A 15055-nucleotide genomic window follows, 5' to 3' on the forward strand; every position below is an offset into this window, starting at 1 on the left:
ACTTGATGTGTATATCATAAATAATGTAAGTTGACTCTGTTTTAATACAATCCCCTGACAGGTTGGAGATAAAAGGTTGCATGAGGTATAAAGCGCACACAATTGGTCAGTTTCGAGCCTCTTGCTGCGTTATGACTGGATAGGGATAAAGGGGAGAGAAGGGAGATTGGAAAGAGTTTTCTTTTTTAAATCTTCCAATAACCCAGTCGAACTACTTCCGCCACATTGGATGTTTCCATCAATATGATTGTCTGCAGATAAGGATTAATGCACTCTGTTATTGCTTGGTAGTAGGGGGTCAGGTTTTTCGATTTTCTGCTGATGAAGTTGGGCTGTTTCCACCCTCTTGGATTTTTTTATTGGTTGTTTCACATTTAATGCCGTGATTGATGGGGGACAGGAAGGAGGGGAGTAGAGGATAGACGTGAGAGAAGGGGTATGAAGACGTCAAATACGCAGGCAATCCGCTTAAGCAGTTGCACTTTTCAAGGATATTTAAGTGGCAAGTGAACCATGTAGTGTATACCTATACAAATGGTATGTAATGCATTTTGGCTTACTATTTCAGATCTAGTTATAAAATAAGTATTATTGATTTTGAAAGAGATGAAATTGATGGAGATAATATGGAAGGGCTAACAACAGGTTACTTTGAGTAGTAAATAACAAAGTATCAAGGTGCTACAAGAAACATTGAAGTCACAACAGAATGGCGCAACAGTGTCAGAATGGTGCTCACTATATTACAATATGAAGCTGAATTTGTGTGTCTATCCTTGTTTCCTTCCTCTTTACAACGTGTGGTGTCACAAAACATTCGATGGCACTAGAACCAGTAATCACAGACAAGCCAGTTTAAAAGATATCTTATATTTAAAAAAAATGTTTGTTTTGTTGTTGTAGATACAATAGTATTCTATTTTCATGAAGTGACTGACTGAGAGGAGAACGTGTGAAGCCTTTGAATACCAGCAGTGCTACCAAATAACTGGTCCTAAGCCGTAACTCACCGAAGGCTATCGTTTCGCAGAGCAATGATGACAAATTCTCCTCCTATTTTACTGAGACCTTTTCGTAAATTTTTACTCTATCACTCCGTTTACACGGGACTCCCAAAACTGAATTTTGTAAACCGATTTAACAATATCGTTTCTGGGTGGTTGTGTAAACACTTCAGAACCGGTTCTGGAAATCGTAATTTAGTAGCCGGTTTTCCAATTCCGCAACATAAACGCAGCTGGTTTTGAACTGTGTTTGGACTGTCAGGTTTCGTCTTGCTTTTAAAAATTTTTGGCTAATATGGACGAAGTGGCTTTTTTCACAAGGAAGGGTAAGTAGAAACGTTAGATTTAAGTTGTTTACATATCGTCTAACTGAAGAGAAATAGCAAGTGTGCTGACTAAATCATAAACCGTAACAGCTTTTTTCAAGGCGCCATATTTAACTGGCCTATCAAATCTTGTCCAGACCTTAATAAGTAAACACGACAGCGAGAAACGTTTCCGAAATCTATTTTTCGTCTTTCGAAAGATGTGTCACATGTGAAGGTAGTGAACTGGGTGGTTTTAAGGTTAGATTTGCTGTTCACCTGATGTACAAAGCTTTCAACATCAACAAATTTTCGTTAAATATCTCAAGCTTGTTGTGATAGATTAGTCTATGATAAATTTTGTATGGGAGATAAAAACATTTTATTTGAAGAAGAAATTTTCATTACGTGTTGGAGACCGCGGAGTAGATATCACAATGGACGAAAGAAAGGTTTGCATGTTATTTAGGCAAGACAGCTTCAGCAAAAAAGAACTTGATTTATTGGTTTTGTACTGTACTTAGAAGTTTTGTGCCGCTCAGCGGTGAATTAATTATTGCTATAGACAACGGATATACTCGTGGAGATATAATAAGGCGAGACGGCGGTATAAACTTAGCGCAGTACTTTCCTTCGGAGACGGCACCTTCATTTTATATTGCTCCAAACATGAGCACACCACTCTTTAAAATTGCTTCTTGTTCTTCATTTCTGTCGTGTGAACGCCAATGTTGTAAGTGGAAAATGATACCGTGCTTTCGTGAATAACATAGCGTCAGAAAGCATTTTCAGAAGTTTTTCTGCTCTTAAATGCATGTCTGATGCAGTAATACGACGCATTTCGCCTCATTACTGCTACTTTCTTTTTCTTATTCATTTCGAATAACCAACAACAGAAGTATGTAGTGTGAAAGGCTGATTTTATAATCCAGTAGTTCATTAGTTCTGAGTGAAAAAAACCGAATTTCCTGCTGCAGAGGTAACATATCTTTCTGTCATAGGTCTGTTTTCAATTGTTACCTCTGACATCGTTCATTGAGAGAGCTTTTAACCTTATCTTAATGGTAAATCTAAATACAAAAAATGGCTCTGAGCGCTATGGGACTAAACTGCTGCTGTCATCAGTCCCCTAGAATTCAGAACTACCTAAACCAAACTAACCTAAGGACATCACACACATCCATGCCCGAGCAGGATTCGAACCTGCGACCGTAGTGGTCGCGCGGTTCCAGACTGAAGCGCCTAGAACCGCTCGGCCACTCTGGCCGGCAATCTAAATACAAAAGATGCTCATAAAATAAACCACAGCTGAAGTGAGCAGCGCAGCCACAATAATGTATACAACAGGAAATATCACTTGAACGAATCAACTTCCGAATGAAGTGTGATTCCTTTACACTCTAGACAATAATCAGAATGATTGGGACATTCACAAATCATGCAAGCTGACCACTTTTATCAAAATACTTCCACGAGAACCCTGTGTTTGGTGCAACTAATCTAATACGGCGTCGTGACGACTGGCCTTATTATACACACAACAGCCGCGCAGTCTCAGTAATCTTTACATGGTCCGCACGGCTTCCCCCGTCGGAGGTTCGATTCTTCGGTGTGTTGTCCTTAGTGTAAGTTGGTTTCCTTAGTGTAAGTTGGTTTAAGCTAAATTACGTAGTGTGTCGGTCTAGGGAACGATGACCTCAGCAGTTTAGTCCTATAGGAACTTACCACAAAAAAATGCATACATATATAGACTCGAAGTTTATCACAGTCGTCGGCCCTACTCTACTGTTTATATTATCTTTTACTTCTCACGCTGTAGAATGACAAACCTGGAATCGAATGTAAATTTATTTTAACAGTCAATTCCCTAGCCGCATCACAGATGTAACTCTCATATGACGAGTTACTCAATGTACTTTTTCTGCGAGGGTCATTCCATAAGTCGTGGAAAATGCGGTATGTCTTGCGATAATGCAACAACATGGGAATTCCACCATGTGCATTGAACCGGTAAGGCAGCGTGTATCTGAATGCCAGCATCCAAGTGCAATACAGTTCTAGTACAGGAGGTCACGACAAAGTTTGAAATGAAACATACGCATTGGAAATATGTACAAATTTATTTTGGACGAGTACGAAGGGAACAAAAATTAATAAGAACCAACTACTGTCCTTTCAGACTAATCCACCAGTGCATCCACACACCGTTGTCAACCACGGGGAGATGGATGCCATTGGCGTTGCCATGAATGAGTGCTGCACTCCAGAACACAGTTGCTGCCATACGCCAGAATGAGAACGACCTTCATGGGCGATGCCCTGTCACTTATAGCCGTTCATTGTTACACATAATACTGAGTAACATTGCTACCAGCGAGAAAGGCAATTTTCAGGTATGCAGCGACCATCAATCTTGTAACACGGCCAAGCTCACACTGTGTTTCAGGCGCTATTACCGAACCATCCCCGCATGTTGTCACTATCTGTCGTTTCATTTCTGTAGTGTTTGATGCGGGTTTTCGGATGTATTTAAGTGCGATTACGGCAGTGCCATACGTTCGCACATTATACAGCAGCTGCAATAACTTACGGAATGCCCCTCGTATTTTATCGTATATGCTACCAGAGGCTATTTTGGAATTCGCCGCGGATTATTCAGAGCGATCACAGGAAATTTACACAATGGCGTCCACGTTGAACTTCAATGGAGCGCCCTCATAAATAGATAAACCTTCCAGTATTTGCCTAACGACAGCCATAATAACTACAGTAGTTTCTAGTTGCCATAGTTGCATTAAAATGTTCTCAGTCTCACGTTTTCCTTCGCGTCGTCTGTAAGATATGACCGTATTCGTAAGGACTTGTTTGGTGGCGTGTCAACAATATCAGCGACCGATGGGTTTGAGATGCCTTATGCATAAAGCCACTCGCGCAACAGCTCCTTTTTCGCTTGGAAGTTTATTGGCTGCTTCAATTTACACGGGCATTGTGGCGGCTGAATGGAAGCGGAGCTCTTCACTCATTGGCTGTTGGAGGCGCCGACTGTGCACTCGTAGCGCTTTATCAGCACCAGAGCAGTCGCCCTACTTTCGGGAATACCGAAGAAAATCAGAAAACTCGAAATCAAGGGCGTCACTTGTTACTTGCTTAGTTCCACTCACTGAAACCAGTCAGTGATAGTACTGTATAAACGCTGCACTAAATATCTAGAATAGAAGAAAATGCAGAGATGAAGCACAGTTTTGAACTTCTTAACGTGCTTTAATTGTTTAAAATATAATGGAGTTTCGTGATCCATGTAAACATACTTACCTCCGCCAATTCGCTGACGTGACAGGTTCGTAAAATAATGTTATTGTACGCTGGAGGAGTATGGATGGATAAAACCCTTAAAATTGCTTTTAAAACCCTTATCCAGTCGATAATTTATCGTTACTGAACTATTCTCGACAATATATTTTCCAACTTAAGTCGAATATTCTTATTCTGTTCATTGGAAAGATGTTAATAATTCTTTCAGACAAGTTACTATGCATATCGCGCAGTATGTAAATTAGTAATAGTCTGCTTATAAACATCCAGGTCCAGCATTGGTTTTTCTGTCGATTGTGGAGAACATCCAAATCACTGAACTGTTCAAGTAGCTCACTCTCTGGCCTACTTTCATATTCATAACTAATAACCCTCCCATTATCCAGTTTTCTGCTGATGTTGCCCTGTATTTGTCTGACCACAAATCCTCAGCTTCTTTCCATTTCACTTCCCTGACGCCCACACGACTGATGCTTAGCATTCTACTTTTCAGGTTAACCTCCTTTTCCACTACATGTGAACGTCTAACATTCCATGCTCCTACTCGTTGAATGTTATCCCTTTGTTGGTAATTCTATCTTCTTCTCGTGGTACCTACCCCTTGACAGTCTCGACCAGAACTCCGAGTGGGCAATGGAAATATCATCAGGACACATTTTCTACGACAGGCCACTGTGCACAGAGAACATTCAGAGTGAGGATAAGGTTTTATTGGTGGATACAAATTTTTATTTCTTCAACTGATGGTTTCTAAATCAGTGTAGAAGTGTCTCACTGTAAGTACTGTGCCCAGACTAAGCGCCTGCAACTCTCTCTACCCTCGAAGCAGACCGGTACAGCGGGCCCTGGACCGAGTAGGGGTCAGCCTGGCCGGTCGTCCCGGAAACACAGACGCATCCCAGAGACCACCAGGAGGCGTCCACGGCGTCGTAAGAGGTCACTACAGCCGCGGAACTCTTTCCTTCCGCTCGACACCTGACTGCAAATACAGCCAGCCATATCCATGCGCCCAGCAGTATTTAGGCTGGTGCAGGAGCCTGGAGAGGCTCTTCCCCATCTCCCCTCTCTTTGCCCCCTTCTCTCCCCCGCGTCCTTTTACATTTCCCTCCTCTCATTCCCTCTCGCGTCTGCCCTTCTGCCCCCTTTATTAGTCCTCTCCCTCCTTGGTTTCCCCCCCCCCCTTTTCGTTTTTTTTCTCTCCTCCCTCCTTTTTCCCCCTCCTCCAGCCCCCCCCCCCCCCCGCCCATCTGCCTTTGGCTCGGGAGTGTCATCTTTGTGCTGCCACTTTCGTGCAGTGTTCTCCAGTGAGTGTTCTACAGTGCGTGTTTTACAGTGAGTGTTCCGTGTTGTGTTATTTTGGGACTTGTTGCGAACGGCCATCATACTGTCGCTGGGTGTGCCTTTTATCTCTTGCGAACAGAAACCAGACTGTCGCCGTGTTTTTTAATTGTGTGTCTACTATGTTACTTGTCTGATTCCTGTGTATTTTATCTACATTGCCAACCCCTTTTGCTTTCTGTTTTAACTTTCCGCATTTTTACGCCATTTTACACTTTAAATTACCATTTTATCGCCTGTATTACCGTGTTTCTTTCTTCTTCCTTTATTTAAAAAAAGTCTGTAGGCTGCTGCCAGCCCGCCCCCTTCGGGGGGAATTGAAAATCAATAAAGAAAAAAAAAAAACCTGGAGAAGCAGTCCACACCGAGCGAGCCGACTGGTGTCATCGTAGGCACCGCGTTATCGTCTACCGCCGCCAACGTACCGAAGCCATCCTCGCAGGGCCTCTACTCGTCCTCGGATGGCAACGTGGACTCCGCGCCGCTCTTCACGAGACGCCCGGGGCTTGGTTTGATGAAGTGTATGGTTACTACAGACAGTTTATGTTTAGAAGAATCTATGATTTAGTTATTGGTAGGCTTGAAGGATCAGTCCTACCTCACGAATATTGTTTTGTAAATTTTGAAGAAAGACTTTGGTTTAAATATAACCGCTATAACTCACACTCTGAGGTTTTCCTATCCGCGGACGGCGGATATACACTCCTGGAAATGGAAAAAGAACACATTGACACCGGTGTGTCAGACCCACCATACTTGCTCCGGACACTGCGAGAGGGCTGTACAAGCAATGATCTCACGCACGGCACAGCGGACACACCAGGAACTGCGGTGTTGGCCGTCGAATGGCGCTAGCTGCGCAGCATTTGTGCACCGCCGCCGTCAGTGTCAGCCAGTTTGCCGTGGCATACGGAGCTCCATCGCAGTCTTTAACACTGGTAGATTGGCGCGACAGCGTGGACGTGAACCGTATGTGCAGCTGACGGACTTTGAGCGAGGGCGTATAGTGGGCATGCGGGAGGCCGGGTGGACGTACCGCCGAATTGCTCAACACATGGGGCGTGAGGTCTCCACAGTACATCGATGTTGTCGCCAGTGGTCGGCGGAAGGTGCACGTGACCATCGACCTGGGACCGGACCGCAGCGACGCACGGATGCACGCCAAGACCGTAGGATCCTACGCAGTGCCGTAGGGGACCGCACCGCCACTTCCCAGCAAATTAGGGACACTGTTGCTCCTGGGGTATCGGCGAGGACCATTCGCAACCGTCTCCATGAAGCTGGGCTACGGTCCCGCACACCGTTAGGCCGTCTTCCGCTCACGCCCCAACATCGTGCAGCCCGCCTCCAGTGGTGTCGCGACAGGCGTGAATGGAGGGACGAATGGAGACGTGTCGTCTTCAGCGATGAGAGTCGCTTCTGCCTTGGTGCCAATGATGGTCGTATGCGTGTTTGGCGCCGTGCAGGTGAGCGCCACAATCAGGACTGCATACGACCGAGGCACACAGGGCCAACACCCGGCATCATGGTGTGGGGAGCGATCTCCTACACTGGCCGTACACCACTGGTCATCGTCGAGGGGACACTGAATAGTGCACGGTACATCCAAAGCGTCATCGAACCCATCGTTCTACCATTCCTAGACCGGCAAGGGAACTTGCTGTTCCAACAGGACAATGCACGTCCGCATGTATCCCGTGCCACCCAACGTGCTCTAGAAGGTGTAAGTCAACTACCCTGGCCAGCAAGATCTCCGGATCTGTCCCCCATTGAGCATGTTTGGGACTGGATGAAGCGTCGTCTCACGCGGTCTGCACGTCCAGCACGAACGCTGGTCCAACTGAGGCGCCAGGTGGAAATGGCGTGGCAAGCCGTTCCACAGGACTACATCCAGCATCTCTACGATCGTCTCCATGGGAGAATAGCAGCCTGCATTGCTGCGAAAGGTGGATATACACTGTACTAGTGCCGACATTGTGCATGCTCTGTTGCCTGTGTCTATGTGCCTGTGGTTCTGTCAGTGTGATCATGTGATGTATCTGACCCCAGGAATGTGTCAATAAAGTTTCCCCTTCCTGGGACAATGAATTTACGGTGTTCTTATTTCAATTTCCAGGAGTGTATTAGTAAGGATGTGACTGGGCTTGTGCCGGTGCAACGGCTACCTACAAACGTCTGGTCTACATGCACAGAGTTCTCAAAGCATGTGGTGCTGACAAAGCAGCGCTTTATTGAAACATCGTCGAATAGAGCACACTTGCGAAATCTCTCCAACGGCCAGTAAGAGGGTTGTGAATGGTCACTTGTGGAGGCGCAGGGCAAGTTAATGAGTGCGCGCCAGCACCACCGGGACGGGACGCTCTCTCTGTAATCATCTGTCGACCCAATCAGATGTGTCTCCCGCCCCTCTTTCTGTCACTAGTCCCATCAATTCAGCTGTAGGTTGCCTCCAATCTGTGCTCTATAAAGTTAGTTAGAGGGAAATAAAGTCTTTGGCCGCCATTGCTGAGGATCGGAGTTCAAAATTTAAGCTGTGGCCAAGTTAGAACCCGGAACCTAGGACGTTCTCATTAGTGGTCGAGGACGTAACTCTGGAACACAGGTGTACGATCGCCAGGGATGTTTAAAGTCAGGGGTTACGTCGAAGCAGGGACAGACATGCATAGGTGTCCGTGCGTAGTAGCCTTTTGAAGTGCCCTAGAATAAGGGAGTGTCAAGTGACATGAGTAGGAGGGAAAGCAAATGAAAAACTTGTTGGAACATTTGTGGGTGATTTGGTGCATCAGTTGAGAAAAAGTACGTAGAAGAAGCGGATGCTGAAGATCCCTGATTACTGGCCCATTGCGTAGGGTACGTTACCAGAAACACGTGATAACAGACATCTACAGTTCTGTTCTAATAGCATCGTAACATATCCGCACAGTCAATAGTAAATAGTAGTGGGTTTATTGACAAATCTATTAAATTACGACAAATCCCTACAAGGAAAAATTGAAAAATAATATTCGAACAAAACTGCAGTAGTTATGTTACTATGGACACAACCAATATAGAGGTCTCATCTGCCACCGTGTGATTACCACCTCTTCGGTAAATTATAGACAACCCTTCACGGAACGAGATTTGAAAATGTTGACTCCCTTGTGAGCACTGCTAAAGAGTGTCTCGAGCGTCCTAGTTCTGACGTCTAACGTTCAGGTTTACAGCCTGGTTGTGTAGGACAGCTGAAAGCGACTGAGATGGTTTGGAAAAATGACATTTCGTCTGTCAAGAATGTCAAAGATACGGAAAGCAAATTGGATACTAAAAAAAATATTAGTGTATGTTCCTTTATGAATCACTCTCGTTGGTCAATTTAATATCTTTGAGAAACATGACCGTAGTTTCTTTCACATTTCTGAATATCGTTCATATAAGATCTGGGTTCCACCAAATACATTTTAAGAGCTATTAAATGAACCTCGACGAAAAATTCTATATTTGTCGAACCAGCGTTTAGACCAACATGTAAGAGTTCAAATGGTTCCAAGCACTATGGGACTTAACATCAGAGGTTATCAAACCCCTATACATAGAACTACGCAAACTTAAATAACCTAAGGACATCACACACATTCATGCCCGATGCAGGATTCGAACCTGCGACCGTAACAGCCGCTTCGTTCCGGACTGAAGCGCCTAGAACCGTTCGGCCACAGCGGCCGGATGAGAATGTCAGGCCGGCCGGAGCGGCCGAGCGGTACTAGGCGCTACAGTCGGAGACCGCGTGACCCCTACGGTCGCAGTTTCGAATTCTGCCTCTGGCATGGATGTGTGTGATGTCCTTAGGTTGGTTAGGTTTAGGTAGTTCTAGGGGACCGATGACCTCAGAAGTTAAGTCTCATAGTGCTCAGAGCCATTTGCACCATTTTTTGAGAATGTCAGTGAGCTGTTGTCTGTGAACAACAAGAAAAATAGGACAGAAATCTAGGACACGGTTTCTTCCACTTCGTAAATAAGTGTAAGAAGACAGGCTGAGCATGATACACAGAAGAGATCACATGAATATTTTCCAATTAAATTATTCAACCGCAAGTGATGTGGACGCAAGTTTGAAAATCTGAAATTTCTGGCGATTCAGGGATCTGTCTATTGACGTGTATAACATGATCAGAGGAAGATGAATAACGAGAAGAGGAGGATGAGAATGGAACTACGAAGGGCGTTCTATAAGTAATGCAAACCTTTTTTGTGAAAGCAGGTTGGTTTCATTCAGAATTGCAATTTTACACCTTGTTCTTCCCTACTCTTTTGGGTACAGTACCATATTTTTCTACATAATCTCCGTTCAGTTCGATTCCTTTATGGCATCTTACTTGGAGGGCCTGTGTGATTGCATGGTACCACTCTACTCCTAACGTCGGAGCCAACGACATGCAGCATCAATAAACTCCCCTGCATCCACGTCCTGCTTCCCACGGAGTGACTGCTTCGCCGGGCCAAATACATGGAAATCAGAATGTGCCAGTTCCGGGCGCTATGGTGGATGAGGAAGAACAGTCCAATGAAATGCTGTGATCTCCTCTCGGGTGCGCAGACCCGTTGGAGGCCTTGCATTGTAATGAAGAAGGAGAATTTCGTTTGCTTTCTTGTGACAACTAATACACTGAAGTCGTTACTTCAGTTTCCTGGCGGTTGCACAATACACTTCAGACCTGCTTGTTGCACCATGATGGAGGACATGACATAGAATAAAACCATTCAGAGACTCAGGAGACCGTCGCCATGACTTTACCGTCTGAGGGTACGTCTTTGCACTTGTTTTTCGGAAGGCAGGCTGTGTTGCACCACTTCGTTTTTTTTCTGTTCCAAGTGATGAATCGATGTTCATCGCCTGTGACTATATTTGACAAAAATTGTAGTCATAGGCCTGTAACGGGCAGTCAACTCTGTACAGGTGGTCTTTCTTTGCTCTTTATGATCTTCTGTTAGCCGGCTGGTCCCGGCGGAGGTTCGAGTCCTCCCTCTGGCATGGTTGAGTGTGTTTGTTCTTAGGATAATTTGGATTAAGTAGTGAGTAAGCTTAGGGACTGATGACCTTAGCAGTTCAGTCCCACAACATTTCACACACATTTGGACATTCTTCTACTATGTGGGGAGAATCCCTGCTGGCACACGCCTTTGAGAGCGCCATCTAGTAGACGAGTGTGTCAACAGTATCAACAGAGACTTGCAGCTGTGGAACGAGGTGTCTGATTGTGATCCGTCGATCACCTCGAATGAGGGTGTCCGCACGTTCTGATATCGCAGGAGTCAAAACTGCTTGCGGCCGTCCTGCACGCGGTAGATCGGACAGGTTTTCGTGACCTCGTTGCGTTGATGACAGACGCCTCACGCAGCGATTCACTGTGCTTTTGCTCACTGCCACGTTTCCATAGACACTATGCAAGCGCCTATGAATACCTGCGATCCTCTAGTTTTCCGCCGAAAGAAACACCCGTGAGAGCTGTCTGCTTCGAACGCACCTCCGTTACAGACGCCATTTTGAAGGTAACGTACGGCGTCGCTGCCTATCAGAACTTGATGAACTATAGGGGCTAAAGCGGGAATATTCGGAAACTTCACACAACAAATTATACTTTTTTTGCACACGAAAGTGGCCGAGAAAAAGAGTGTTGCATTACTTTTTGAACTGTTTGTTGCTTTAAATAAAGACAATATTAGATATCGATTCGTTAGAGTGGTAACAAGGAACGCACTGAATATGTTTGGATATGGCTGGAAATCTGTCAGTAATAAGCTCTGCATTTTTAATTATAAATAAAATACAGAACACGAATGTTATAGCATATATTATTAAATGTTAAGATATCCCAATAAGATTTCGTGATGCTTTTAATAATAATAAAGGAACGCAAATCCAGAGGGACACTGAATACTGAATACCTTATAACTATGTTTAAATTTTATTTTCCAGTTCTCCGCATATTATTCTTCTCGAAAACTTAAATGCGTGACCTGGCAAACAGATCGTGTAACTGTTTTCACATGTAACTGCCCTTGCTACCTTCGGTACTGTTTGGACGACATCCTCCGATACAATCAACAAACTAACATGGAAAATAGTGTGGTTGTCAATTCCGTCAATAACTTAGAGATTCTAATGGAGCGTCATCTATTCCCTTTGGTTTCTTCGTCCTCAAGGTTTTCAACAATTTGTGAGACTCTTAACGCTAATACGACTATCCTCTGCATCAAACGAATTTTCTTATTCTAATACGTCTCCTCCCCGTCGTAGAACTATACAGCTTACTGTTTCCACCTATTCACTCTCTCGTCCCCATATAACCGTGGAATTTATTTTGCTCTCCTAATACTAACGCTACTGTTTATACTTCCTCCAAAAGCTATTTTCTTCGCACAATATCCTACATAAATTTGCGCACTTGAGTAATCATATGGCTTTACATTCTGTAGTTACTGTGTGACGAGGCCCAGTAATACACGTCTGATAGCCGTATTCGTAAGGTGTGGCGTCAGAATCTTCGTCCAGATTTCAACTTGCTTCTCTCTTATTATCCCTAAATAAAATTTGACGAATGTGAAGACGACAAGGCGCCTTTGAAACGTACAGGCCACATCCAAAAGCTTCATCCGATTTCGCAAGACTGCTTCTTTTACAGCGATGAATATAAAAGCTTGGGCCAAATTTTGAACGATAGGTACACGTATTCATTTTGAAAGTAACAGTCCTGTTTTGGAAGAATATCCTTTACACGTATGTATTGAAAACTTGCGGCACTTTTTAAAAAACAGGTTTGCATTGTATTTTGAACTTACCTAGAACAAAAGCATAATGTGCCCCACACCGGACAGCTTTAAAACAGATTCGTCTCGTAGTTTTGCAAGAGTTCCTGGAGTCGCAGCATACGTTGTCGTTGTTACGCTCTGCCCCAGTCCACAAAATGTTGGGAGGGGTGGTACATAACCGAGTCTCTCACAGTCCACGCAAAAGAAATACATACTTTGAGAACAGGCGACTTTGCGTTGAAAACTGAAACGCTAGATTCGTACGCACCTTGTGGCCGATCCATCGTTGAGACAGTTCACTCTGACGTATGCAGAGGCTAGAGGTTAGCGCGCTGGTCCTTCCTTCATGTTGAAAAATAACATTTTCGGCATACCCTCGGTGTGACGGAAAAAGCCAGATCCGCAACAAGTCTAACTACCTATTGATTCATGTTAGCGGCGCGGAGTGGCCGTGCGGTTAAAGGCGCCATGTCACGGACTGCGCGGCCCCTCCCGCCGGAGGTTCGAGTCCTCCCTCGATTGTCTATTCCATAAGAAATAAATAACCGTAAATAATTTCTCGGGAATGGTAAAGTCGCTTGTGCTTCACTATAGTACTTGGCTGCCTTGTTACATTTATTCAACTTTCTAGTTAACTGGAACGTTGTCAGCACTTAACAGCAGAGTGCCACACATTTTCCATTTTATATTTGTGCTAACATGCAGTTTGATTCAATTACAGAAGAAATTAATTAACTGGAACTTCGGCACAATATTTAAGAAAAAAGTAAAGAGACACAATTTTTTTTTTTTAATTTTGTCTCAGAAAATATTCTTCAGAAGTAGTATGTCCATCAACAAATTTCTTACTTTCAACTCATTTGTAAATACTTTTAAGTTAACCTTATTACGAAATTGGCTGTATGGTAAAGAAAGTGCCATGTGAAAGCCAGTAAAATCAGTAAGTATGACCTCGATTATTATTAGTCATTCCACTGAGCAACGTATCTATTATTTCAGATATCTGTGACATTTCATATTGAAATTCCAACATCACCCAAGGCATGTTTAACATTTTTATATCATTTTTTAATACAAAGTAATGACTTGTTCATTCGACAGCATGTTACGGGTTAACACCGTTGAGAACTGAGGCAAACTAATTATTTATTACAATCAAACCTTTCTTATTTGCCCGCAGGAGCCGGAGTTCGTGAAATATCGCTCATTTACGCCGACGTTCGTCGTGTTATTTCTGTTAATTCATTTATGAAGTAATTTTTAGCGCTTCACTTTTCATGGAATATTTATTAGCACGAGGCATTACAACAGCATCAGTTACATTACAGTTACTCATACATTACTTTGAAGAGTGATGAGGATCATTTGTTGGATGTGCCAATGAAATTATGGGCCGAGATTAAATTATTGTTGCTGGAAAATTATTTGCCTTGTAAACAGGCACAGTAATAAACACATCACCCCAAAATGAAAATTCAGACACTCAGATCTGTACACTACAAAGATTGTTGACTACTAAACTTTCAACTGTTAAGAGATGTTCTTGTGCACATTACGGCGCTCTCTGTGCTAGATGAATCATTTGCCAGGACAAATGGTTAAATATTGGTATGTAATCACAATATCACACCCGGAAAATATCCTTAGTGAGATTTCAGGTCACATGTAGCTGTACTATGCCTGATTATATCTGAACGCTCGCGGAATACGTCTTACAAATAAATACATTCTCCTATCACATTAACGTGGTCACCTGTCAAAACCGTGAATATCCATCTTTTGCAGCGCAGAGCGCTGCGAGACGTGGAGGAAGAGAGTCATTCAGGATCTGGATGGAACGGATAGGGATATGGAGCCATGCTGACTCCAGCTCCGTGGACACTTGCGTTAGGATTCTCGGTTGAGGATCCATGGAGCGATCAGCGTGATCGAGGTGGTCCCACGGTCTCTGGACTGGGCTTATATCCGGGCAGTTTGGTGGCCAGGAGATCACGGTAAACTCACCCTGATGCTCTTCGAACTACACACGTACAATGCGATGTCTGTGACACGGTGCACTCCCCTTCTACTAGATACCATGGTGCCGAGCAAACCACAAAAATCAAAACAAAAAAGCTGCATCTAGGGATGTCAAAGTTCCTCAAGGATAGATGCATACTTGCGTTGCTCCATTCTGTCTTCCACGATAACGAAATAATCTCCGGATGGCATAAAAACGTTCCTCAGACCATACCCTACCTCCAACGGCCAGGACCCTTCCGATAATTGTTTCAGGGTGTTTGATTTCAGACGTTTCATGCCGTACGC

This window comes from Schistocerca nitens, chromosome 5 (assembly GCF_023898315.1).
Source record: "Schistocerca nitens isolate TAMUIC-IGC-003100 chromosome 5, iqSchNite1.1, whole genome shotgun sequence".
Lineage (NCBI taxonomy): Eukaryota > Metazoa > Arthropoda > Insecta > Orthoptera > Acrididae > Schistocerca > Schistocerca nitens.